The sequence below is a fragment of the Pteropus medius genome, unplaced genomic scaffold (assembly GCF_902729225.1).
Source record: "Pteropus medius unplaced genomic scaffold, Ma_sr-lr_union100, whole genome shotgun sequence".
Classification (NCBI taxonomy): domain Eukaryota; kingdom Metazoa; phylum Chordata; class Mammalia; order Chiroptera; family Pteropodidae; genus Pteropus; species Pteropus medius.
The window spans coordinates 2528315-2551148 of record NW_024349801.1 but is presented as its reverse complement, the minus strand read 5'-3'; the positions used below and the strand labels follow the sequence as shown (position 1 = coordinate 2551148).

General features: G+C 55.5%; 1 protein-coding gene across 1 annotated transcript in view; it reads left to right on the top strand.

Annotated features, from left to right (window-relative positions):
* ZNF469 (zinc finger protein 469) overlaps positions 1–22834 on the top strand; it is a 50995-nt gene that overhangs the window by 13478 nt on the left and 14683 nt on the right. The window contains exon 2 of the mRNA XM_039888686.1: positions 20173–20233. The gene's annotated coding sequence lies outside the window, so the exon portion shown is untranslated. The remainder of the gene's footprint in view (positions 1–20172; positions 20234–22834) is intronic.

The window sequence follows — 22834 nt, the reverse complement described above, 5'->3', positions numbered from 1 at the left end:
TAGGCATGAGCCCAGGGGAGGTGGGGAACTTGTCTCCTCTCTCAGTTTTGAGGTAGAGCTATCAGTAGCAGAGCTATGATACTTGTGCCCTCCAGCTCCAGTCATATCAGATCCACCCTCGGGGTAGGGGATAGGGGGTCACGTGGTGGGGCAGTTGCTTACTCCAAGATGTTGCAGCATCCTCAGCCCTGCAGTAAGCTGGAGGCTAGAATATTGCACCCAGGGCCCAGGATCCAAATTCTAGCCCTGAAGACGAATGGATATATGGATGGATGGATGGATGGATGGATGGATGGATGGAAGGGAAGGATGGATGGATGGATGATGATGATGGATGGATGGATGATGGATGGATGAAGGAAGGATGAAAGGAAGGATGGACGGAAGGAAGGAAGGAAGGAAGAAGGAAGGAATAGGAAGGAAGGAAGGAAGGAAGGCAGGCAGGTAGATTTGATAGGTAGATGAATGGGCGGATGGTGGATGGGTAGATGGATAATGGGTAGATGAATGACTACATTTGCCAGACATTGTGCCAAGCAGCAGACAAAAGAGTGAACCTGTCAAACTAGGCTCTGTGCTCCAGGAGCTACCCATCCAACACAGGAGGTGAATGAGTAGATCAAAGACTCACAGTACCATGAGTAGACACTGCACTGCAGCGATAATAAACTCATAGGAGCACAATTTGAGGGGAGGGGTAAGGAGAAGACAGTCCGGGGATGCTGGAGCGGGGAGAGGATGCTATCTGGGCATGTCATGTCCCAGGTGGGCATTTTGCATCCCAGTGGAGCCCCCAGTCTCCTCTCTGTAAACAGGGACTTGCCCTGGCCCCTAGTCACAGCTCTGATTTCTCTACAGTCAGCCTGGGTCTATACCTGCACCCCCAGACCTCTATTACCTGCTTTCTTTGAGCCTTCATGGGATGCTGGCTGGCTCTGCCAGTAGCTGGGGGCCAAGCTACTTCTGTCACATCCAAGCATCATTCTCCTGTCCCTGGGGCCTCTTTGTCCAAATGGGTTCACCTCCCACTCGCTTCCCCAACCCAGTATTTTCCTGGTGGAAAACAAGCTGGGCAGGGTGGCCAGGAGCTAGCCTGGGGCACACGGCCAGTTTAGCTTTCTTGAGTCTGCTGATTCTCTCATCTGACCCATCCTCAGGGAACAGAAAGACCCCATAAAAAGGCCAGCTCTCCCTAGGGAGATAAAACCATAAATGCAACACCCAGCCGCACATACCAGAGTTCAAATATGTGGGAAATACTTATAGATAGGATGCTTTCAACTTTTACAAGGTCCAGACCTTTAGGAGTGGGGGATGGGGAGCTGGATGGAATGAGGAGCCTGTGAGCTGTCATCTAAAGCAGAGTCCTGGGGATGGTGGGGTGGGGTCATGTGTGGGTGGTGGTGCAGCCTCCTACCCCACCCCAGAGCAAGGGGCAAGCCCCTGCGATTTCTCCCCATTTTCTTGCAGCGTGAATCTCTACCTGCCGATTTTATCTCCTCAGTCAGTGTCTCTTTCCATTTTACAATTTTATGAATTTATAATGAATTATTTTACTCCCAGAAGTGTCCAGTTTGGACAATACATTCTGTGATCTGCCTAGAGGCCAAGAAGGAGCCCCCCACTGCCCACATCTCTTGGGGCCACACTGAGAGACCCCCTCTCTAGAAATCTTTCCTTCCAGAACTGACAGTGCATTTGAAATCTGTATGCCATCCAGTAGCCCAAAATGCCCTTGCAATTCTGGAATCCTTAAAAAAGCAGTTTGAATTTTTGTGGCGGTAGTTGTATTATAGAATAACTGTTCTTACATTTTTATAGTGAACTTTTTAAAACATACATCAAAGTAGCAATAAAGGCATCGAAACTCATGCCCCATCACCTACCTGCAAGGGATACTGACACCTGGTGATCTGCCTCCATCCGTCCCCATCCCCACACTCACTCTTGCTGCATTTTTTAAAGCAAATCCCAGATGCCACATCATTTTACCTATAAAGACTTCAAGAAAAGCAGTGGGCCCTTCAGAGGCATGACAAACTGGCGATCAGCAGTGTGGGGTGTTTCGAGTAGGGTATTAATGAGTTACCAGTGTGAATGAGTTGTTTCCCTCTTTTTTAGAAACTAGAATGAATTTGAGGTTGTCCTGCTGCCATATTCCTTTGCAGTCACATTCCCCTGGGCCCTCTTGGTAGGGCAAGGAAGGGACAGGCCCCAGGAAGTTGTGGGTCTCCAGGAATGTGGACATCTGTGCAGGTTCTCATGGAGAGACCAGGAGGCCTTAGAGAAATGTGGAAGTCTCTTGTGCAGGATTGTTTCTTTGAGGCCCAAGACAGGCATGCAACATACACTAGTTCACGAACGAATGCACTCTCTGGAGGCTCATCCCATTTGAGCTGTCAGGGTAGGGAGAGCGGAGATGCAGGAAGGATGCGCAGACCACTGGGAGAGGCAAGTTCCAGTGGCTATGTGAGTAGAAAAATAACGAGCAGGTCACAGGGTATGTCCAGCCCCTCAGGATGGCCAGAGGCCAAACCAGAATGAAGCCAATGTCCAGAGGGGTCACCTGTGTGCCCCATGTGAGGTTGTGTTTGGTCAGGACAGTTTTCAGTCACAGGGGAACGGAACTCAACTCAAAATAGAGTAAGCAAAAATGAGACTGTTGACTCCCATAACTGGGCTATGTAGCACATGCTTCAGGCATAGCTGGATCCAGGTATTCAAATAGCGGCATCAGAATCTAGGCTAATAGAACAGGGCAGAGTCGGCCTTGCCAGAACCACATGGACAGAGGGGAGGGGAGCGTGGTTCCCCAGAAGAAACTCGAGGTGCTATTGCCAGGAACAAGAGGATGGGTGCTGGGCAGGCAAGAAACAGATTTTCACTCAAAGGAAACAGTTGCATCTGCAAGGATGTTCCACAGGTAAAATTGGAGCAGAGCAAGGAGATTCGAATCCTGAACCCTGGGTGCAGCCACATGCAGGATAGGATTGCAAACTGGCAGCCCCTGGATCAGATCTACCCAGAGCTGTGGTTGGTCCCAGCTGTTTTAAAATTGTACAAGTCCACAAGAATATCCAAGCTTCTCTTGGCAACCCAAGAGAAGCATTCAGGCTGGGCCATGACACCACCAGGAAACAGCTGGGTGGGGCTGAGTAGCTGCTGCCCCCTTGAATATAGCATGAATCTCCCGCCGGGCTCAGTCCCCAGCACTCCTTATTGCCCACCCCCAGCTCCTCTGCATCAGTGTGTTCTCACCCAGCGCTTTGGGCATTTGTATCTGCACCTTAGAGCCTGGAGGGGACTGTGGTTGAGAGAAGCTGAGAGAAGGTAGGCACTGGTCCCCATCGAGGTAGCATGAGTAAGGCTTTGCTAAACATGGTTGGAGCAGAGCAGAGAGTGCGATGGGCCCCGCAGGCCCCATGGTCGCTCAGAGGCCCCCCAAAAATGCAAACAAGGTTTGGAGTCAAGGCCAGACCCTCCCAGCCACTCCGGTGAGGCCGCAATGTCCCTCCTGGTTATCACCGACCCATCGAAGCCCTGCCGTGCCCACCCTGCAGCCCAGGCCAGTAATACTCTCTAGCCCTGCAGCTCTTGGCCCCAGAAGCAGAAAAGCCCCTACAGTTTAGCAATTCAAGATGGTTTCTGCATTCTCCTCCTGCCCACCCCCCAAAACACACACATTGGAGTGTCTGGCAGTAGGCAAGCACTAATGTGGCTGAACTGCTTTGGGGGGACTTTGAAGGAAATTAATTACGACCAGCTGAGATGTGAAAAAGCTGAAAGGTGGCAGAAGCCAGGGACAACTTTACTTGGGAGCAACTGGAGCCCAGGAGGTGGGACGGCCAGGGAACTGCTCCTCCGTGGGGCCCGGAGCTGAGTCCAGGAATAGGGCAAGAGGTCAGAAGTGTGCGTGTGATGTGGGAACAGTAGGGTGAGGGCCTCTCACTTGGGGGCCTGGCAAGTCCGTGGCTCGGGCTCCAGAGCGCTCCTTTCTCTCCCTGACCTCAGTTTACCCACCTATTAGAGGGTGCCCTGCAGAGCCCCCCAGTGTGCCTTCCCTGCCCACCCTCCCCCAGAGGGAGCTCCTTGCGGGCCAGGGTACCAGCATCTGGGTGCTGCAGGGGAGAGAGAAGTTCTGCAGAAGATCTCATTCTTGGACTCTTCATTATAAAAGCAATTCCTGCCTCATGTCAGAAACTCAGACTGGGATGTTTAAAAAGTGAGAAGGCCAGGCCCTGCCCCTCCAGTCCCCGTCCAAAAACCTGCAAGGTCCTCTCCACATGCTCAGAGATGGCTCTGTTTGCTTTTTGCAGAGCCGTCCCACCTCCAGTGCTGTGAGCATCTCAGCTGCTCTGTTAGCATAATACAGGATGGGCCCCTACTTACTCTCCGTGACAGTTCCACAGTGGCCTGGGGACTGTCCCGTAGTTACCGAACTATTCCTATTGATGGTATTTCAGGTTGCCAAGTGGCTTTTATTTCCCACAATCGTTTTCTTAAAAATTAGCATAAATATGTTATTTTAGAAAAAACAAAAAGACAAACAGGACGTGTCCGCAGTGTTGAAGAGTGGCATCTGTTAGCCAGCCCCTCCCCGGTGCCCGAGGCTAACCCACTGGAGCAGCTCTGCACATTTGCTCTCCAGCCTCTGCGACTCCAGTGGGAGCCCGGCTGAGCCAGGGAGCCCGAACGCAGGTGGCTTTCACTGAGCAGGTGGAGCAGCTTGGAGCTCGAAGGGGCTTGGGTGAGCCGGGTCACCCAAGGCAGAAGCAACTGGGCCTTACCTTGGGCCTTGTCCTAGCTCTGTCTCCACTCACACCTGATCCATGCAGTAGCCACGTCTTGAGGAGGTGTAGGCCGTGGCTTCCTGTAGACTTGGCTCTGGAGTAGGGTCACCCCCAGGTCATGGTCCCCCAGGTCAGGATCACTCCCAGGTCAGCATTACTCTCAGATGATAGCCACCCCCAGGTCAAAGTTAATCCTAGGTCTGGATTACCAGAGGTCAGGATCACCCCTCATGTCAAGGTCACACAGGTCATAGTCACCTCAGGTCAGAGTCACCTCCAAACAAGGATCACCCCCCAGGGTTGCCCCTGGAGGGTCACCTGTCTGCAAAAGAGTATGCACCACCACGTTCTTCCCTACCTGGCACTCCTCCCATTCAAGGGCCTCCAACAATCTGGGTCTCTAGTGGTCCATCCTAGCAGGATGAGAAGCCACCAGCGGTTTGGGATGGCCAGACCACAGATATGAAAGGTCCCCACGACCATGGCCCCCAGGGCCGCCGCACTTTGGGAAAGAGCCTGGGCTAAGTGAGTAGGGGATGCATCGCCATCCTCCCCACTTCCAGGCTCCTGGCAGCTCGCAGACCTCAGCTGGGCAGCACCTTGGGCTGGGCCCCCTCCCTAAGGTGGGGAAAATGGAGGATGAGCCGCGGCCGCCCCTCAGCGCCCAGCCTCCTGCACGCACTCACTGTGGGATGACCTCACAAGCCATGTATCTTTCTGAGCCTCTACGTCCTCACATATTAAGACCAGGGGAGGAATTCACAGCCGTTGAGCGTTTACCGTGCACCAGGAGCACAGCACCTCTTTTAAACTCACTGCAATGCTATGAGGTAGGGATTAGTTAGAAGTTCTAAAAAAAACTGTCTGACCCACATGTGCTCCACTTTGGTCAGATAATGGGAGAGACAAGTCCACTGTGCATTGTTCTCTTTTTGCCTTGATGTCCGGGAAGCTCAGAGCTCAATTTAGAGCTCACTTTGTGGTATAGGCATCATTTTCCCTAAGTCACGTTTAGTGCTTTTTTGGAGCAGAAGTACACATTTCAAAGAAACAAAGCTGGGAGGAGGGGAATAAAAGCTTGAGAAATGAGAGCGAGGGAAGGGCTGTCGCCATAGGGCCAGTGTGAGGGGATGGCCCTCATGAGAAGTCAGGGTCAGCACACTCCACAGGGCTCCGAATGGCTTTGCCAGACACCCATAAATCCATTCGGCAAACACTATTGAGCACCGACCGCATGCGCAGCACCGAATGGTTGTCTGTTAGTTCGCCCTTCAGGAATCTTCTCTCTCCTCTGTCTCTCACTTTCAAGCCCAGTGGTCGGCTCACATGGGTTTCGCACCCTCACCCCCACCATCATCCCCAAAGACCCTCACTGGCTCAAGGCTGGCCCCTCTCTTCACTTCCACCTCAAACGCCAGAGGGAGGGGACTCCCTGTGCCTGGCACCCCACATGCCATCAAAGATAAATATGGTCACAGTGCCTTTTTCAATCCCTGGCAAAATATCCTACTTTCTTTCTTTCTTCTTACTTTTTCTCCAGCTGATGAAAGAAAAACACCCAGAGGGCCAAGAGAAGGAGGGGCTTTTTGCGGGGTCTCAGCCAGCGCCACCCTCTAAAGCCAGCAGAGCCAGAGCTTGTCTGGGATGAATATTGGCCTTATTCAGGCTGCCCAGGTGGCCCCTGCTCCCAGCCAGCCCCTCTGCACAGAGACAAGGGACTGAGCTGGGCCTTCGAGGACCGCGGCATGGGTCATGCAGCCAGAGACCCCCAGAGTGTGGCAGGAATTGGGGGCTCCTGCCCATGGAGGTTCCCCACAGGGTACTCTGAACTCAGGTCATCATACTGGGAAAGGAAATCCCTGACCTCACTGTGACTCAGTTTTCTCACCTGCAAAGTGGGGACGGTGTCAGGGCCTCAGGGGACACCATGGAGCCAGCCGTGAAATGGCAAGACACAGCTCCGTGCTTCCCTCTGAGACACTGGCAAACAGAGTAGTGACAGGAGCACAGGGAGGACGTGACCACAGTGGACCAGAGGGTGCAGGTGTTGGAGGAAGTCAGAGTCTGGATTCTGTCGAAGGCAGAGCCAGCGGGAGTGCTGATGGATTAGATTAGATGTGGGGGCAGAGAGGAGAGGGGCAGGAGAGACTATGAGCATTTTAAACAGGGCGAGATGGAGAAGAGTGGATCATTCACGGAGAAGTGGACAATTGGTCAAGGCCATGTTTGACCCGTAGGCCCTAGGGGAGGAGCCTTCCCACCTCTTCTGGCTCATGGCGGCTCTAGGCAACCCTGGGCTTGTGGCCGTATCACTTCAGTCTCTGCCTCTGTTGTCACATGGCCTCTCCCTGTGTCTGTGTCTTACAAGGCCACTCTAACCTAGAATGACCTCATCTTGACTTGATTACATCTGCAAAGACCCTGTTTCCAGACAAAGTCACGTCCACAGGTTCTAGGGGTTAGGACTTGGACATAGCTTTTGGGGGACACGGTTCAACCCACAACACTCCCTCTCTCCTGTCCTGTGCACTGCCTCAGCAAAGACAGATTCGGAGGGAGGAGGAGCTACAAAATATAAGACAGACTTGAAGGCGAATCGCTCCCATTGAGACTCTCCAAGGAGACGACATTTAATCTGAGGCATCCAGACCAGGTGCAGGCAAACGTAGGGAGGTCTAGGAGGAACGTTCCAGGCAGAGGGAATAGCAAGGGCGAAGCCCCTGAGGCATGTGTGAGCGTAGCGCTTTCTAGAAGGCCCGGGAGGCGGGGCCCCAGTGGTGCAGGGACTTGTAGGCCAGGGTGGGACTTAATTCTAAAACCTCAAAGGCCTTTACACGGGAGATTCAGCCTCATTTGTGTCTGGAAAGATCCATCTGCTGCTGCGGGGAAAACAAGGTGCTGGGAGCCACCAGGAAAGCTGAGACGGAACAGCACAATCATCTGGGCAGGAGATGTTGGAGGCCTGGGCCGCAGAGAGTGGGGCACCAAAGGTGCAGCAGGACAGAGGCCAACCCAGGTCTTCCAGGGCCTGTGGCCTGTTGGCTGCGTGCTGATGGGCGAGTGTCTCAACTTCTTAGAGTTCAGTTTCCTTATCTGAGGAGTGTGGATGAGTCCCCCCCACCCAAAGGTCCCCTTTTCATCACAAAGCTGTATGGGGCCTTAGTTTCATCCAGGGTGTTGGACCTTCTCTGCCTTCCAGTGTCCTGGAGACTTAGCAAGACCTCGCTAGCAGCCAACCCTCCAGAGGAGGGACTCAGCTCTTAGCAGGCAGGGTACCTGGCCGTGAGTCAGGAAAGGGGCAAGGTTTGCGTGCTTGTTGTGGGCAGTTGGGGTAACGGGGCAGCTACCAGCCTCGGCCACCCTGGAGGAGAGCCCAAATACTTTGGGAAGGCAAGGGGAGGCACCACCCCCATGCCAGGCACACCTTGGGCCTCCTACCTCCCTTACAGCCTTGCTCCTGTCTCCTGCTGGAACCCAGTTCAGCCTCAGGCCAGGGAGGTGCCCGGGTGGGGGACTCAGCTCACTCTACCCTCCACAGAGCTGGCAAGGCTTCCAGCATCAGATGCACACCACTCAGCTTGCCCTCCTGTCTGCACAGCCCCCCACAAGACCCCAACCTTGGACATGGCCTCCCCCGAGCTTGCCCTCTCAGCACCCCCTCTGAAGCCCACTGTGTGACCTGAAATACATGACCTAACCTCTCTGAGCCTTGCCGCATAGGGAGTCCACAAGGTTCTTTGCCAGTGAGGGGTTTTCCCACTCCAGCAGGGGTTCTGGAAATCCTGAGACTTTTCCAGGGCACAGGAGACCCATGTTTACATCCTGATTGCCCTAAACCGCGCCCACTGGGATGTCAGCCCCCTAAGGTGGGGTCTGCGTCTATCCCATCTATGGTCGTGTCCCAGCACCTGGCAGAGAGCCTGGCACACCAGAGGTACTTCAATGAATGAATGAATGAATGATCAGAGGACCTCAGTGGGTGGGACACCTGGAATGTGTACCGCCCACAGGAAGGTCACACAAGACCAACCACAGGCTCAATCTGGCTCTGACGGCTTCAGCCCACACAGTAGTTATTTTGTTTTATGTGAATTTGTTGCCAAATTTTAAAATGGAGAGATTTCACTTTAAAACCTGGATTTCTGGCTTTTCCTGAAAAATCAGAGATCCTGCCGCTGTGCTATATATCCTGGCAGCAACCGTTGGCGGGGCTCAGAGCAGCTGCCCATCAAGCCTTCAGGCATGGGCCACGGTGCCACTCATGCAACCATGAGCCAGCATCAGAGGCCAGCAGTGTTAACTCTCACCTCCCCGCTCCTTGAAGAAACACATGCCGATCCCACCTCCGTCCAGCCTTGGTCCTTGGCACTGGGGACAAGGAGCCACATACAACTAACCAGAAGCTCGGTCCAGGGAAAAATAGTCAAATGTGAGTGTCTAAGAGAGTGAGGCCCAGGGGCTGAATCCAGCAAGAAGAGGAATAGGGTGCAGGAGACCTAGAAGGACAGGCGACAGGTGACATTATTGAAGACAGAAGAGGGTGAGGCAGGAGACAGGGTTCTGTCACTGAGCAGCACAGACTCACCCTGTCCTTCCCCTGAACCTCTTCCTTCCCTTCCCCCACCCCCACCCCGAAAAACCATCTGTGGCTTTGGCAATGGAGCCCTCTCCCCAGAGAAGGCCAGCGGGAGGACAGTTTCTCACATGTGGCACCAGGCAGCAGGCGAAGCTGAATGAGTAAATAGCCGGTAAATTGAAGACCCAGACAGGGTGGCTTTCAGGAAAGGCTGTCACTGGCTGTGAATCCTGGCGGCCCTTTTGTTTTTTAGCACCGTGTGTTTGCTGCCTTTTTGTGAAAGAGAGTGCACAGGTAGTGTGGGGCCCCCTGCTCCACCTTGGAAGAAGAGGCACCTGTCGATGACTGTCCTGTCTGCCTGAGGCCCCACTCCACGACACACTGGCTGTGTGTGTGTCCGCCCTACCAGACCTCAGTTTCCCCTCCTGCACAGAGCTGGTGGGTACTGTGGAGAGGACTTGAGGAAGGAGGCTCACTGCCCAGGCCAGGAGGCCAGCGTGAGGAGGTGTCCTGCAGAAGTAGGGACAACTTTATGCAGGCATGAGCTCGGTACTGGGCTGCCTCTGGCTGTGTGGCCTTGGTCTCGGTGTTCCCATCTGTAAACGAAATGACAGTGACTTGGGGTTGGTGAAACCCCCCGACAGGCTGTGGGTGGAGGTGTCCCAGGACCCCCTCAGTGTCAGGGATGCGGGCTCCTTGAGGGATGGGCAGAGCTACAGTCTCCTCAGGCTGACAGTTTGTCACACCCCACCACCACTCCTTGGGGCCTGGATCCTGTGAATCCTGGATCCTGGAAGAGGAACGGGTTTCGTCCCCAGGGCCAGAAACCCCTGCCTGTGTCCAGACTGCCCCACCAGCCTCCTCCCCCCAGCCCCCAGGGCCTCTCAAGTTGAATGCCCTCACAGCTCCCACTGCTCAACTGGGAGTGTGCCTCCACACAGGAGCACCTACTGTTTGTGCATCAAGAACTCGGGATGAATGTGAGCAAAGGTGGACACGGCCTGGACCAGCTGACAGCCTGGCAGGAGACAGCATGCATTTTCTTCACGCAGAAGAGCCAAGAAGACATGGGGCCTTTAGAGCCCAGACTGGAAAGCTGACAGCTTGTGGGGAAAAGGCAGCAGCAGGGCAAAGGCCCACGTCGGGTAGGAACTGAATGCCTTCGAGGACCGGGAATAGGGCCCAAGTGACGGAACCGGGCCCGAGTGATGGACCAGGGCCCAGGTGAGGCTGCGGGGAGAAGGTAGTAGGCCCGCAGTGTCTGGGGGCTAGGCCCCAGGGCCAGCCACCTCTGCCCTCCCTGCTATAGCCGCCTGCCCTCAGACAAACCGGGGGATGTCCTGTGGGAGGGCAGCCTCACTGCCAGCATGCTGCAGCCAGAAGTCCACCCACCTGCCACCCACTCAGTCCTCCTGAGCCGGGTTACCTGCCCATAGGAAACGGTGCCCCCCTGGAGTGCTTCTCAGAGGCGATCAATCAGCTGGATTCAGCAGGCCCATGGAGAGCTTGGCCAGGCCCTCGGATCCCAGCTGCCCAGAGGCTGGCCTAAGTCGCAAGGCAAGAGGACAGCAGGGCCAGCTGGCCTAGCACCCTGCGCAGCCTCACGCAGTAAACACTATGGACAGGTGGCCGCCCTGAGCTGCTGGTGAGGAGGTTCCTGTCCTGGGTGCTGCTTCCGGCTGTGTGGCCTTGGAAGAGTCACTTCCCCTCTCAGAACCTCGGTTTCTCATTTGAGCGATGGAGAGAACAAGAGAGCCACCTCATGGACCCAAGAGGATTAATGAGGCAAGTGAGCACCCAGGACATCTTCAGCCCTCAGGACCGGAGTTCAGAGAGGAGCAGGGCCACTCACTCCCACCTGCAGACCAAGGCCTCTGTAAGGCCCACCCACTGCCAGGAGCCCCCACCCCTCCTCAAACCTCAGCAAGGCCCCAACCCCAGCCCCAGCCAGGAGGAGAGCAGGGAAGTGACAATTACTGAGTGTCTGCTGCCTCCCAGAACCCTCAGGTTTTCTCAGGCAACCCCACATTTTCTCAGGTACTCCCGACATTCCCAGGTGTCCTCACCGGGACATGTGCTGCAGGGGGAAGGGCTGTACCTATTTTACAGCTGAGCACACCGAGGCGAAGTCCCCTGTCCTGGGAACCACACATCGACCCTCCAGCTCTCCAGGGGGCTGCTGCCATGGAGGGTTTTCCACGCAGGGCTATGGTAGGGAGCTCTGGGAGCCCTACCATATGGTAGGGCCAGAGCAGGGCCCAACACAGGACCCTCCTGCGTGGGGATTCCAACCACTCAGGCTCCCTCTGCGGGACACAGACTCAAGATTGTCCCAGGGGATGCCCGAGAGGCAACAGGAGAGCGGCCAGGGCTCGGTGCGGGTCCCAGCCCCCCATGCAGGAGCCGAGTGACCTTGAACTGGTCCCCTATACTCGGAGCCTCAGTTTCCTCATCTGTATACTAGGACTGAGTGCTTATTTCCCATGAGTGCGGCCCCTGAGCCCAGCGTGCAACACGTGTGTCACTGGGCTATTTCCTGGGAGCGCCTGGTGTGGCACATAGGTAGTCGGCACTCAGTAAGTGCCCATTTTCTCCCCTCAGCTAGCTATCTCTTGTAGGCCCCTCATTCAGTGGCTCATTCCCCTCAGTCGTCAGAACCCTGAGTTGAGGACCCCTCCCCAACCCAGCTGCCTGCTAGCCAGCATGATACTAATCCTCTCATCCTTAGAAAGTGAAAATATAATCACTTTTAATTGAAAAAGGAGGCTGATAGGATTCCAAACCTGATGGGAGAATAATTAACGCAGCCACTGGCCTCTGAGGCAGCTCATTAATCTTGTCACTCAGGAGACAGCTCATTAAACCCCGCCATCCCGCCGAGCACCAGAAGGAGGCCTCAAGTGACCTCCACTCTATTTCTCACGCAGAGGATTTGAATTGGGGTGAGGTGGGCTTGGTTTCCAAAAGCCAGAGTAGGCAGCCTCCTTCTCCGGAACTCTCAGGCACACAGAGTGAGTCCCGCAGCTACCGCCTAATCCATCTACTGCCCACGGCCTCAGCTTCCCTCAGCTTCTATAAAATGGGTCTTATGCTGCCTCCTACCCCCAGGATGGCTAGAAGTAAGAAGACCGGCCTAAGGTGACTTATCCTAAGTCCTGGAGTAGTCAGAACCACACCTGGCCCAGCCACTTGGCCCCAGGGAGGCCGATAGAGCATGTAGGGAGGCCCCACACATCCCAGGGTCCCCCAGCCCCTCTCTGCAGTCTCCCCGCTTCTCCCTCCCCTCACCTGGATCCAACCTCTGTACAGACTAGTGTTTCTCACTCGTCATACATTGGTGTCATGGGGTGGCCGGGTGACAATGTGCAGGATTCCCAAGACAGGCTCTGGACCCCAGCTCGGGATTTTGGACCCGGAGGGTCTGAGTGGGCTCCAGACTCCGCCTCCAGGTGCTGATGCATGGTCTGGAGACCATTCACTCACCTTGAGGGCAGTGGGAACAAGGGGGCCACTGAAGGAGCCACTTCAGAGGGGGCCCCTGCGATCATAACAAAGCACTTGGGACTTCATGACGAATGGTTAAAGTAATGGAAAATAACTGATTTTTTTATAATGAGCCATCGAATGTCGATAGGTTGTTTGGGGGAAGGAATGGTGACAATCTTTCCCACAAAATCAGAATCACATGAAGCCTTGAACATTCTTCACCCTCCAGGGGTTTTCCCAGTGTGACCTAGAGCCAGGGGCGAGCAGGCTCTGCTGAGGCTGGGGATACTCGGCTTCCTGCCCCCTTCCTGGGGCCCTCAGGGTTGGGGTGAGAGGTTCCTTACAGAAGACAGAGTCAAAGCAAGATGGACCATCTGCTCTGGGCAGAGCCCAAGGCAGCCTCAAGTCTGCAGCCATGCTAGGGGCAGGGTCCATCCTGGGGCCTGAGGGCTCCAGGCCAAGACAAGCCGACCCCGCTCTCCTGCTTTCTCCTCCTGTTCCCTCTGAGCCTCTTTCTCTCACCCACTATGTCCTTCTTGGTGACAAGGATGGGGACTTATCCAGCTGGCAGCTCCCAAGCCAGAGCAGGCCTGGGATGTTGTCAATCCTTCTCCAGGATTGCTATTCAGCATCCAGAGTGGTTCACTCCTCTGGGAGACCACCCAGCCCTCCAGCTGCTGCTAGAGGCTCCTTCAAGCATTCCTGGGGTGCTGCCCTTGCCAGGAACTCAGAGCCCAAGGTACCGAGAGCCCAGGCTGGCTTTCAGGCAAGCCAGCACCCTCTCTGAGCCTCCCTTCCCCGTCTGTGAAGTGAGCATGCTAAACTAGATGCCCCCAGAGGTCCCTGATCTAGAATTCCAAGACAGAGCTTCTCAAGGAGGCCAATCTGAAGAAAATCCCCCGCCCGCTTTAGTTTTCAAAGTAGGTTCCGTGGAGCCCCAGAGTTCTGCTGCGGAGAACACCGCTGTGTGTCCCAGCACTCCCTGCTGCCCTCCACGTCCTGACCAACCCGCTCTGGACAACCAGCACTTGCTCATTAACCCCTGGCTTGGTTGGGAGCTTCCTGGGGCCACTGAGTCCCAATAGGATCCCTACACACCAGACCCTTGCAGGAAGGCCCCAAAGGGTCCCGTGTCCCTCTCAGCAAGGATGGACTCTCCAAGGAATAGATCAGGGGCAGCCAGAGTGCACTAGGCTGAGTTTGGCCCAGTGTGGACACTGAGGGTATGAGATGTGTTCCGAAAACACTGTCAGCCTTGCCATCAGACATTTCTGAACTCGGGTGTAATGGAAGAGAAATGGAGAGGCTTAGGGGCTGCCTTCAAACCCCCATGCCCACCACCCCCAGGCAGCCCCTCCGGCCTGCTGGCCCCTATACATGAAGCCTTGAGTGGGTTTCATTTAGAAATGAGGTTCAGAGGCAGAGTGTACAGTCCCTCCACAGCCTTGGTGAGGGCGTATGCATGTGAGCATGTGTACACGTGTGTGTATGCTATGAGTGTGTGTGCACGGGTATATGCTGAGAGGGGGATTTGGTCCCTGCCCTGCACACTGCCCAAGCTGGCCTTTCAGACCTGGAGTTCCAGATCCGAGGAGATAGCCCCCCACAGGATCCTCAGGAATGACAGCTCCAGGCAGCCTCCCTCCATGAAGTCTGGGCCCCAGGTTCCCCAATATGTGTCTCATCCTGTCCTGCAATTTGTGGAGTTGGACGGAGGCACTACCACCTCACTGATGGCCACGCTGAGGACTGCAGAGCTTTCCTGAGGCACCGAGGGAGGTTAGCAGCAGAGCCAGGCAGCTCCGGACTCCTTCCAGCCTGTGCTGGACCCTGGGCAGGACAGTGGGGCCTGAGCCAGAGTGGCCCAGGAGGTTCCGTGGTGGGGAGGGGAGGGGACAGAGTACAGCAATAAGTCGGTGGCAACAGTGCATGGACAGGACATTCCATGAGAGACTGACAAATAGGTTTTGGAGGGGCAGAGTGACCTTGGGCAGTGTCTGTGCTAGCTGCATGGTCAGGGGGAGTTTCCTGGAGGAGGCGGCATTGGCACTAGGCCAGGGCAGGCGGGAGAGGAGGCACACCCTAGGAGGAGGACAGCAGTGCAGGGGCCTGAGGCAGGAACGTGCCTGGCATGCAGCAACACGAAGGGCGACAGAGCGGGCGTAGGTGCCTGGGAGGGTGCTGGGAGGGAGGGCAGAGGGTAGTAGGGCAGAGGATCCAGGCAGCACAGCATGTAGACCTCTCTGGCGTGTGGGCATCTGAACCGGGAGCTTGGGGATGAAGGCGCAGAGTTCCCTGCAGCCCCCCGAATGGTACTGAGGGCTCTTGCCGGCATCTTCGGCATCCTGACTTCACACAGGACTCCACACTTCTCTTTCTTTCAAGTCTCCGATCTCACTGCTTGGCCTTTCCCTGCTCAGCCTACGTGGGACAGTATGGTCATTCCAGTCTTCCAGGTGAGGGCACCGAGGACCCTTAAAGAGCCAGGTCCCTCCCACCCGTACAGCTGATGTCCAGTGTTCCAGAGAGTGCCAGTTGGTGCCGGCATCAGATAAGGCCCCTGGCAGAGCTGGTGACCAAGCTGGGAATCCTGCCTTTCGTTTCTGGCAGCCCTCCTGATGCTGGTGCTCAGCTGGGCCAGCAAGCTCATTCCAGATCCACACAGGCCACCGAGATGCACCAGACGAGGCTGACGTCCAGGAGCTGAGGCTCAGGGAGGGGCTTCTCAGCATAGCTGGACATGGGCGGCTAGCTCCCATCTCTTCCTGCATTCACCCAGCCCCCAAACCTTTCTGCACAGCCCCTCCCCCACACACACCCCCACCCAGCACTATCCTGTAAAACAGCAGTCAGACCCTGCCAGTCCTTGCTTGAAGTTCCAGGGCTCCCACCTCACTCAGAATAAGGTTCCGCTCAGCACTCGTGTCCAGAATGAAGGTGTGTGGTGTCCCAGGGATGTTGCAGAGCTCATTCTAGGAGGAGCTCAGACAGGGCAAGGGCTGGTCCTCAGGCACTGATGGAGGCGCCAGCCACTTCTAGAGAGTTGATGATACATAAAGTCTTGGAAGTGAAGAGCTACCGTCGGCAACATTGTCACACACCCCCGAATATTGGTCTTTGAGGGAAAAAAGGACAGAAGAGAGTGGTCAGTGCCACACCAGCCCTTGGTGGGTTTGGCGGGCACCGGGCCCTGTCTTGAAGCACGCTCCTGCCCTCCCCAGTGCCTCCTTGTCATTTTGGAAGACATCATTTTCTCCCCACGTGCTCCTCTTATCTCCCTCCTGTTAAAGGATCTCAAATATGCACCCGATAAAGTGGGACAAACGCCCGCTTCCCAGCCCCTTCCAATGCCAGCCTCCACTTTCTCCAAAGTAATTAAGATAAATGCAGCTGATAATTTGTGCTGTATTCTTAAACGTACCCTCGGGCCATATCTCAGATATAATTTTACCTGCAGAGGTTTATCTGCGCACTTGAGTAACAGATAGTTTTTAAGCAAAGCGGCAGCGTTTGAAGGAAAAGGAAGGGGAGATATTTGTGAAATAAATGTCAGAATGAACCACGCCACAGCCCCTTAGAGCAAGAACAGCTAACTGGGAACCCTGGGCGCCGTTCTGGGCCACTCCACTCTGCTTGGGACTTGGGGCATGTCTGGCTGCCCAGCCAGCCAGGAAAGGGGCTGGGATGGGTGGGGGACACCAAGAGAGTGGCACCTGCTGGGCAAGGGCATCGTCACAGGGTGATGAGCATGGCTGTGTTCTTCACACTTCTGCTAGCCATGCTCATCTCAGATGACCTGGAAACCGGCCCCTGCCCAGGAGGGCCGGCAGGAAGGGCCCCTGGGTTTATCTACCACGCCCACTAGGAGTGGACCAGTGGTTGGAGGGACCAGGCCAAGCCTCAGGCTAGTCGTGGTGCAGGCTCAGGGAGGCTGGGTGACCAGGGCAGTGCCCAGGGAGATAGCTTAGGTGGCTCGCGAGGGTAGGGGCCTGGAAGCAAAGCAGGGATCAACAATCGCAGAGGCCAGGCTGGACTCAGGCAGGGCAGGGGCCTCCCAGAGGCCCAGGAGAGCGACTTGGTGGTGGGGGCAGGGTCTACCGGCTATTGGCCCTTGGACTGCTCTGAGCTTCAGTTTCCCATACAGTACCCAGGTTGGGCTGGGATTCTGCTGCCCTTTCCAGCTGGTTCTTGCCTCTTGTCTGGTGCCTTGGATGGGGAGCAGGGCTCAGGGGTTGGTTGCGGACGTGTGCCCACGCATGTCCACAGCGTCCCTGACCCTCTGTGGCCTCCCATTACCTGCCGATAAAACGCATTCCCCTTGCCAGCCCCACATGCTCTCACCCTGGCTTCCCAGGCAAGAGTCTCCACCTCAACTCATGCTTGAGAGCCCCTTACCAAGGCCCCACCATGCATGGCTGAGTGATCAGTGGTAACTACTGGGTGAAGCACTGCCTCGTGAATAAATACCTCTCAGGTTGACTCGAGCATCACGGAGGGCTTCTCAAAAGAGGCAGACTGGTCCAGAGGAGCCTGGAAGAGCAGTGACCACATTCAGAACAAACATCTGTTAAGGGCTTACTATAGCTGGTCTGCACGAATGATTTAGGTGTGTTGTCCCCTTTAATCTTCCTTGACAACCCTTTGAGGTCAAGACTTTGATCATCCCTATTTTACTGGAGAGGAAACTGCTCTGCGAGACTCAGGCTGGCTCCAGTCCCGCAGCTGGGAAGTGCTAGAGCCAGGATTCAAGTCCAGGCCAAGATAACCTACTGCATGGTCTCCCTGGAAGTGGGTAGAAATCAAGAAGACGGGAAAGAAGGTAGGAGGTGTCCTAGGCAGAGGGAACTCAGCAGGAAGGGCCAGGCCTGGGGCCCGCTGGAGGTGGAGATGAAGGGAGGAGGGAGCCCAGCTCTAGGATAGGAGGCCACGGCCGAAACGGGGCAGGTTAAAAGGATAAGTGAGGGAAGAGGATCGGGAGCAGAGGCGGACACTGTGCAAGGGGCAGGGGGACTGGTGGCAGCACAGAGAGGGCAGGGGCCCAGGCCTGTGGCAGAACCACCCTCACCAGGAGCTGCCGCCCACACCCAGGGCCGGAGCCAACCAGCACGACCGTAGTCTCGAGTTACCTGGAGCACGGGGGCCAGGCTTGTTAAGAGAGGGGCCAGGTAATGTTTCTGAGGGAAAGGAGATTCCTGCACTCCTGGGGTTCCCTGGGGCAGCCCTGGATCTGAAGGATTGGATCTCCCCACTTCAAAGGGGCCCCAGGCTGCTGAAACCTACACCGATGCACACCAGGGGGCTTTGCCAAGTGTCTGGGCTGGGGCGGGAACCCGAGACCTAGGGCACGCGCTGCCCCAAGCCTGCCCCATGATCTGAGCACGGAAAGCTAGTCCTGGAGCCCCCGGAGGGGCAGCTGGCATTGAGGACCCTGCGACACTGCAAGTAGAACGTCGGGCCTACTGATTGGGGGCTGAGGAAAGAGGGTGATGGGGTGTCGGAGCTCCGCCCACAGGCTCAGCACATGGAAGCAGAGCACCCCAGGGATGGGAAGGGGCCACTGAGGCAGGAGTGAGGTAAAGAGCCATTCTGTCCAGCATGGGGCAGGCATGGTCCTGAGCAGGCCTGCTTCACCTCCCTGTGTGCTTTACTACATGCTGTATGACTTGAATAATCATGACACCTCATTTATCCATTGACTTTTCCTGTAAGCGCCATGAGTCAGAGGCAGTGAATTAGTCACTCACCGCTATATGCCCAGTGCCCAGCATAGCATCTGACACGAATGCGCAGATCTGTGAGCGAATAAATGAATGAATGGGAAGGTGTAGTGAAAGCTCTTCTACTGAGTCACTGGTGGCCTCCTGTGGTCCTCCTCCCTCTCTGGGCCTCAGCCTGCCTGCCTCCGCCGGGAAAGGGCGCACAGTGATGCCAGGACTTACATTAAAGCCTGGGGTTCTCTGCTTTGGCAGGATGAATGCAAGTTGGTGTAACCGATTACTTGTCTATTGCTGTGTGACATATAGCAGCTTAAAGCAACACCATTATTATCTGTTTCTATGGGACAGGAATTTGGGCACCTGGGCTGAGAGGTCTGGTTAGAGCCTCTCAAGCGATTGCAGCTGGAATGTCAATAGAGGCTGCTGTCTCATCTGAAGGCTCAACTGGGGCTGGAGGAGCCACTTCCAAGCTGCCTCCTCATACAGCTGTGGGCAGCAGGGCTAAGTTCTCACGGACCCTCCACAGGGCTGCTTGCATGTCCTGATAACATTGCACCCTTGAGTGACCGATCAGACAGAGAGCAAGGCAGAAGCCACAGTGCCCTTTATGCCCTAATTTCTAAAGTCCAACCCCCTCACTTCCACCATACTCCATTCATTAGCAGCAAGTCACCAGGGCCAGTCCACCTTCAAGGGGCGGGAATTGAGCCCCATCTTTTTGAGGAAGGAGGATCAGAGGATTTGTGGCCAAATTTTAAAACCACCCCAGGGATTAATTTGACAGATTCTCTGCAAATCACAAATGCATTTGCCTTTTGACCCCACCATCTCAGAGTTTACCTTGCGGTTCTCACTAGCACTTGGTTTGTGGTACTGTTTGTAAGGTCCATATAGGATAACCCAGTGTCCATCCGAGTCTACATACGTGACTGTTCATCCATTCTGCAGAATATTCTGTAGCCGTGTGTAGTGGAGAAACAGACAGGCAGACGGACAGACAGGAATCTCTTTATGGAGTGCTATGGAATTCTCTCTGAAATACGTTGTTAAATGCAAGAGAGGTGTGGAACAGTGAGTGCAGTAGACTATCTTTTGTTGAAGAAAGGGGGAAAATAGGACTGTTTATTCATATTTGCTGGTATTTGCCTCAAGAAACTCTGGAAAGAAACGTAAGAAGTTTCTGTGTGCTTACAAAACAGGACAGGGGAACAGGTCAATGGGCCAGGGTGCAAGGTGAGACTTCTCACTGCAGAACTTTGAACGTTATCTCGAGTTCAGGAGCCACACGAAGGTGCGATCTATGCACACACAAGAAAGTACAAAAAGAAATGTAAAATAATCATCAAACCTGGGGCAAAGGCAGACCGCTGACCCCCAGCCCTGCAGGGTCGCCTGGCTGAGCTGAGCTGCCTGCCGGCCTCCTGAGCTCACCATCTCCCTGTAGCCCCATGACAGCTTCCTGGTACCCTGGGACCCTGCTGGCTTTGCTCGGTGTAAAGGGACCTCGCCTGGGAGCCACTCACTCCACCCGACTCCTCCCAGGGCTCTTGGCCCCCAGCCAAGCACCACATAGATTCTGACACACTTTCCATTTTCCTTGCAGCCAAGAAATCCTCATTCCTCAAGAAGCCGTGCAGCGACCCAGCTGAGGTCCCAACTCCCAGGTATGTAGAAGAGGACGGCTGGCCTGGAGGCTGGCAGGCCACCACCCGGCCGGGGATGCCCCTGTCCTGGCCTCCCCACCCACCCCACCCCGGCCCCGTCTCCTTGTCTCCCTCCATCTCCCTGCTCAGGCGGTAATTGGGGCTGCCAGCTGCCTTCCTAAGAGACCATCTCCCCAAGCCAGCTGTCAGGGCCGACACGTGGCTTCTAACCGCAGCCCTGAGCCAGTGAGATGAACTTTCCGGGCAGCAGCTTGTCACCTGATGTCCTCCACCAGCCAGCAAGTCAGGCCTCCTCAGATCAGACCCCTTCTTTCCTGAGAGAAGCCTGGGGCACAGTTGTTTAAAACCAAAAATTAGCTCTTCTTCCTGTTTTCAGACCCCGTCCAGCCTTCCCCAAACCCCTTCTTGTAGTTTCCTCATGACGTTTCTCTTTGTGCTGATGAGCAAATCGGACTTAACAGTTATGATATTGACTGGAAAATACGTTGCCCCCCACCCCCGACCTTTTCTGCTAAATGCTTTATGAAGTTTATTCACTGATTTCGCCCTTGCCATGATCCTTTGAGATAATTTCCAGTGTTATTCCCAGATCACAGATGAGAGAAGCCAAGGCTGGTTAAGGCTGGCAGAGGTGCCTAGGGGCATGCACCCTGCATGGGCGGGGAAGTCAGAACCAGGGTCCCGCCCACCCACCCTCTCAGAGGCTGCTCAAAGCCTGGATCTGAGGGGCTCACTATCTGACAACTACTCCACCTCACCTGCCACCCCCTAAACAACTCTGGAAGCTGCCCAGGCCCCAGGCCCTCCCCACTTCTCTGCACCAATGTCCCAGTGGCGGGCTGCTCAGGAGCAGGCGAAGGAGGCCCACAAGCCCAGGAGGCCCTGGGAGTTCAGAGGCCCTCAGCACCTCTGCACGGCCGACCTCATGGACATTGCCTGTTGCAGTTGGAGCCCTTGGGCCTGGGTCTGGAAGTTGGCCTGGGTTTTAACCCCTTAGGCTGTCTGAGAAGTTCAGGAGGGGAGGTCCCACAGGCCAGAGCCCCTCCTACTCCTAAGGAGGACCAGGCACCAGCCCACAATGGGTTCAAAGAGGGCTCCCAGACAGACTTTCACTGAATCACTGCCCTGAAGCTGCATGAAGAGCTATGCCTGTGGGGCGTCCCTGGAGCTAACGGTAAGGGGACGCCGTGGCCTGGGTCAGAGTGCACGGAGAAGCAGGCCACCCTTGTCCAAGCTGTGGGCTGCGGCCTGGCTGCCCGCTTACTTGGGGTCCCACTTACTCACCCTACAAAGGCCTCACTGTCCTTCAAGAACTGGCCTAGTTCTGAGCAGTTCCTTTCCAGGCACAGAACTTTCTCCAAGTTTCCTCAAACAGCCTTGCACCTGCCTGTGCTCACAGTTCCTACCCCTGAATGCCCTCTACATCCTTGTGCCATGAACCTGGCCATCCACATGGCAAGAACAGATGCTGCTTCCTCCAGGAAGCCTCCTCTGATGCCAGCCGGGCAGAAGCGCCCTCCTCTGACCCCTGTAGGCCCTAGGTTAAATTCTATCTAGCGTGCAAAATGTGTTCAAGAAATGTCGCTTCCTGACCCACATGCTTAGCTTCTGTGGGCCCTCCAGGAGCTCTGAGCCCAGGCCAAGTCTCTGAAGCTACTGTCTGTCTACTCCCCTGGTCACTGTGCATGGGGCAGGCATCCAGAAGCACTTGTGTGAGTGTGAACTCATGAACAAGGGGTCAGCCCCAATAAGTGGCCCTCCCACCAAGAGCAGCTGGTTCTGGCTGCTGGAAACAAAAGGGCCCTGGTCTGACCCCCTCCCCCTTGGCAGATGGAGAAGCAGCCCAGAGGTAGACAGTGCCCCACCAGCAACCAGGCAGCCAATCCACCCACAAGACAACCAAGCAGCCTGACTACAGCTTGTGACCTCAGCCCTCGAAAAAGCAGCAAGGCGGATTCCCAGGTCTCAGCTCTAAAAGTCTCTGCTCAGAAGTAGCATGAGTCACTGCTGCTCACAGCTAGTAGCCAAATGGAGCCATGTGGCCAAGCCTACCAGCAATGGGACAAACAGGAGCAAACCTTCCATGGGGACAGTAGAATCTTAGTCATGTGATCTACCACCTGGATCCCCAACGGGGAGCCTTCTGAGCAGAGCTCAGGGCTGCCTAGAAGCCGCAAGTGCCCCTGAGAGCAAGTGGGGCTGTGCGGTCAGAGGCATCTGCTCCTCCTTAAAAGCCCACACAGGATGGCTCAGGTGGCCCCACCTAAGGTGTGGCTGCGACTTGGACAGACCCCATGCACAGATGGGGACACTAAGGCTGGCATTCCAGGAGGGAGCGCCCCTGCGTGCCAGGCATCACGCCAGGTCACATAGAATGTTAAACCTCAGGACGACCTTGTGAGGGAGGCGCCATTACCGTCCCTATTTCAAAGGTGTGAAAATTGACCTTTCCTCAGTCATGAATGCCTACTATGTGCCAGACTCCAGGCCATGGGGAAGGAGCAGGGAATAAGCCACAGGCTCCCCAGCTCAGCAGCCACGGGCTCAGGCAGAAGCAGGAATAGTCAGAAAACCACACGAACAGTGGACAACACATGAGCA